This window comes from Amblyomma americanum, chromosome 5, assembly GCF_052857255.1.
Source record: "Amblyomma americanum isolate KBUSLIRL-KWMA chromosome 5, ASM5285725v1, whole genome shotgun sequence".
Taxonomy (NCBI): domain Eukaryota; kingdom Metazoa; phylum Arthropoda; class Arachnida; order Ixodida; family Ixodidae; genus Amblyomma; species Amblyomma americanum.
In genome coordinates this window covers 100,865,824-100,870,225 of record NC_135501.1, presented here as the reverse complement: position 1 = coordinate 100,870,225, position 4,402 = coordinate 100,865,824, and the positions used below count along the sequence as shown (strand labels likewise).

Genomic DNA, 4,402 nt, shown 5'->3' with positions numbered 1-4,402 from the left:
AACCGTTTGCCGCAGAATGTTCCGGATGGTCATACGATTCAGCGTTTCGAGCAGAATAAACGTACTAGTGAAAATAGAGCTTAGTTTACGGCAGGTATTCAACCGGCGACCTATAATCGGGGGCAGCGTAAAAAAACGTCTTCTCATGGTAATTTGTGGTTCTAGTGATTGCTGTTTGGTTGGTGTGTTATACGCAATTACGGGTTAGTGAAATAATTCTAAATTATTGCATAATTAAATGAAATAAATATGAACATTTAATAAAAGGTGTGTTCAAGGGTGCCAAAACGCTCAGAATGGTAAGCCATTGCTCGATGATTATAATTAAGAAGATTATAGTTTGTAAGTGATTAATTATTTGTTGAAACAACTGAAAGAAATGAAAAATGCGTAACCCGCTTCGGTGGCTCAGTGGTTAAGGCGTTCGCCTAACGAGCCGGCGTACCCGGGTGTGAACTCGACCACGGCGGTCCCGTTTCGATTTAGGCGAAATGGAAATGACGCCCGTGTGCTGTGCGGTGACAGTGCACGTTAGGTAGGTAAAGTTAAATGATTAAAATCAGGGGAATGATTCTTGAGGCTTATGGGTGGGGTCCATATTCCGTGGCTCCACTGGCGTCGACGGACTTGTTTTATGAGGGCTCTTTGGTCCTCGCCACGATCGCTGGGCAGCAGCACCTCCCAATGCTCGAATGACGTGTACTCCGTCTGTAAGTGGTTCGGTTCCGCCCCGCATCCATACGAAATGTGGAAGTGTGTTGGGCGGCCCTGGCACCATGGGCATGTGTCAGAGTATATAGTGTTGGGTGCATGAGGGGAAGTTTGTGGAGATGAGGGAAAGTGTTTGTTTGAATCTGGCGCCAGGAGATAGCGTCGTGGGTGTGTAATTTTTGTCGCGAAAGCTACATTGGCTATGAACTCACAGTTTCGCTGTGCTCTGTGGTCGCACCGCGCGTTGTGACCAATCATGTGACTGGTCACATGACAAACCGCGTGACGAACCACGTGACAACAACTAGCCAGACAACCAGACTAACCTGGACTTGCAATCAAGATTAACCAAGGCTAACCAAGCTATGCCTTAACTTTCGCTACGTATATCCTGGCATACCCGAGCTAAGCCGCTGACATTTTTTTTTTTGTGGGGAGGAAGGCATTTCTAGCACTGCAGACGCTGGAACTCTATGCGTTTGTGGCACGCGGAGTGAATAGCGATGAATTGGAATGCGCTCGATGGCCCCGCTCGGTTTATTGCTGCTCTAGCTAAAGCGTGCGCTGTTTCATTTCCCTCCAGTTCTTCGTGACCAGAGGTCCACGTTATCTGGTGGGGCTTATTGAGCGGTCGGGTACCCATGAGCCGAGCAACGTGTCTTGGGACGCGCCTACGCAGGAAGTTCCGTCAGGCTTGCTGTGAATGCGTGACCACATGAGCGTTGCGTCCTTGCGCGTCGCAGTGCCGTATGGCAAGTGCAGCAGCGAAAGCTTGAGAGTCGGCTGTGACGGAGGCAGCGAGCACAGTGGTGAATTCGGAATTTATCACTGTAACCGCGTATTTATTGTGGTCCGGGTATGCCGTGGCGTCCGCATACACGCAATGGCTGAGAGGTTCTTAGGTAGATGCCTTCGTAGGTAGGAAAATCTTGCTTTGCGGCTGCCGCTGTAGACATATTTGAAAATATGCCCCTCTATCGGAGCTACTTTCGTTTTATTTCTTTGTAGTTTCTCTAGGGAGGATTCAGTCTAAGGCTCGTATGTCCGCCGTCATGCCTACACGCCTGAGAAGAGCGTGGCCGGCTTGTGTTTGTTTGAGAGGAACTGTTTTGTGGTGTGAGGACTCGTTTCTGGAGCTCCAATCATGTGTTGAAAGGGCCAAGAGCGTGAATTATTTCTGTCGAGGTGCTGGGTGGAAGACTAAGCGCCGTTTTGTATGCCCCTGCTAATGTGGTGTCAGTATGTTGCTCCTCATGTTTCGTGGTCTTGTGAAGAGGAAGTCCGTACGTGATTCTACTGAGCACTAGAGCTTGGACCAAGCGCATTGTGTCCTCTTCTCGCATGCCTTGGCGATGTCGGGTGATACGACTAATCATGCGGGTTGTTTGAGTAGTGGTGGTTTTAAGCGGCCAAAAAGAAACACCTACAGGAAGCAGCATAGGTAGTGGAAGATTTCGGTTCTAAATGCGGTCTTCACTGCACCGCAGAGAATTCCGAAGCAATACGGGTTCATAATTTACCATACAGGTCACCGGGCGCGCTCAAACTTAGGATAGATGGGCAGCCCATAACGAAGTGGAGCTTATCCGGACACTTGGACTTTGGATCCAGGTCAACCTCAAGGCTACCCACACCAGTGCACGTTAAAGATCAGCAGGTAGACCAAATTATTCCTAAGACATCCACTACGGCACCACTTTCTTCCTTCCTTCTTTCACTCGCTCCTTTATCTCTTCCTTTACGGCGCAGTGCGTGTGTCCACCGAGATATGTGAGAGAATTACTGCGCCATTTCATTTCATAGAAACAAATTTTAAGAGCGTTAGCTCTCATTCGTCACGTTTCTCGATTTATTAGGGTCTGCTACCGCCTCCATACGGCGTGAAATTTTCCAAGTCCGAGGAATTCAATATGGTGGCCTCCATATTAAATCGATATAGAATTCCAATTCGTGATTGCTTGGTGATGTCATTAGTATACCGAATTAGAGATCGGTGAGATCACTCATTTGGTTACATCATAATTAACTAGACACTTGACTATGTTTAGTCGCTTCTAACGAAGTAATTAATGAGGTCATTGTAAAACAAATTGGTTATTTAGAATCCTCTCGTTGAGTAGAACACGTCAGCGACAATTATTAACGAATGCAGTTAATATTCAATTATGAGAGTTTAATTGTTTACAAATGCTCAAAAGATGACGTCATGATCTAACCAAAGACATATTCTTAACGGGCTCGATGACCAGAACATGTTAGGCATAAATATCGCCTAATTATGTTAATAGCTAGGGTTAGGGTTAACATGGCGGTTCTGACATCAGCACTCGCTAGCTCACAATTTCATACCTCATGACGACCGGGCACCTACCGCCTTGAGGTAAGGAAAAATGGTCCTCCGAAGAATAATAATAATAATAAATTGTTTTTGAGGAAAGGAAATGGCGCAGTATCTGTCTCATATATATTTGGACACCTGAACCGCGCTGTAAGGGAAGGGATAAAGGAGGGAGTGAAAGAAGAAAGGAAGAATAGGTGCCGTAGTGGAGGGCTGCGGAATAATTTCAACCACCTGGGGATATTTAACGTGCACTGACATCGCACAGCACACGGGCGCCTTAGCGTTTCGCCGCCATGAAAACGCAGCCGCCGCGGTCGGGTTCGAACCCGGGAACTCCGGATCCGTAGTCCAGCGCCCTAACCACTGAGCCACCGTGGCGGAAGGGTGAAAAAGCTTTTTCGGCCCAAATTGGGCAAAGATATCTGACCTCTAGGTGGTATACGCCGGCACGTCGTGAGGTATGAAAAAGTAGCCTAATCAAGTTGTAATAGATCGCATGGACGATAGATCCCCAAGCAGCACAGGTCATCGGCCCAATATTGCAACAGGATGGTCCCATCCTGGTCCTTTGTAGGGCCAGCTTTGTCAATACATTTCCAATGTTGGGCCAATTACCTGTGCTGCTCGGGTCAGTTGCGCTACCAAACACATAACGCTCGTCACTTAAACGTCTTCCAGGCGGTGATGGCATATTTTTTTTTTGAAAATGCGTTCAAAGGCTTCAAACTGCTCGGAATAGAAAGTCTAACCCACTATGATATCGCCTCATACCCTCAAGTGGGAGCTTGAGTGTCCTCTCCAATGTTGTTTTGTAGCGAGAGCTACACTTGGCTACCAGCCTAGCATTTCGCTGTGGTCAGGAGAGGCCAGTTCTGCGCAAGCATCGTTGCCATGGCACCCGGAAAGAAGCAGCCGGTGTGGCGTGCGCTTCGCCATCGCCGCGGTCGCGCACCCACTCCATCGTCGGAGCCACGGGTGACGTCACGCGGATGAGCAGTTGTGCGCATGCACTGATATCATGGTAACCAGAGAGACCCAACAGGTGCGCCGTGGGCTTCGTCGCCGCACGCCTCACTTTTACCCCAACCGCGCTGCGCCGCATGCGAGCTTTGCTTATGAAAGGCGGAGATGGAATGGGCGGCTGTATCGCAACGTTTGATATGGATGCACAAAAGGAGAGTTCAGCCGCTGCTAAATGGCAGTATAGACAAAAGGAGATTAACTCTTTCCATCATGAGGTTGTCGCCTGGCGGCTGGCTACTCAACAAAGATAGAATGAGCGTCAGAAGGCGAAGAGAGCACCGGAGACGCCCGAACAGAGAGAGGAACGGCTTGCCAAACGGAGATGCT

The 4,402-nt window shown here is 48.6% G+C and overlaps 1 non-coding gene across 1 annotated transcript; it reads right to left on the bottom strand.

The window, feature by feature from the left end:
- Window positions 1-3,358: 3,358 nt before the first annotated feature.
- Window positions 3,359-3,430, bottom strand: TRNAR-ACG (transfer RNA arginine (anticodon ACG)). Its single transcript has one exon. It is a non-coding gene; the product is annotated as a tRNA-Arg (tRNA).
- Between the last annotated feature and the right edge of the window lie 972 nt (window positions 3,431-4,402).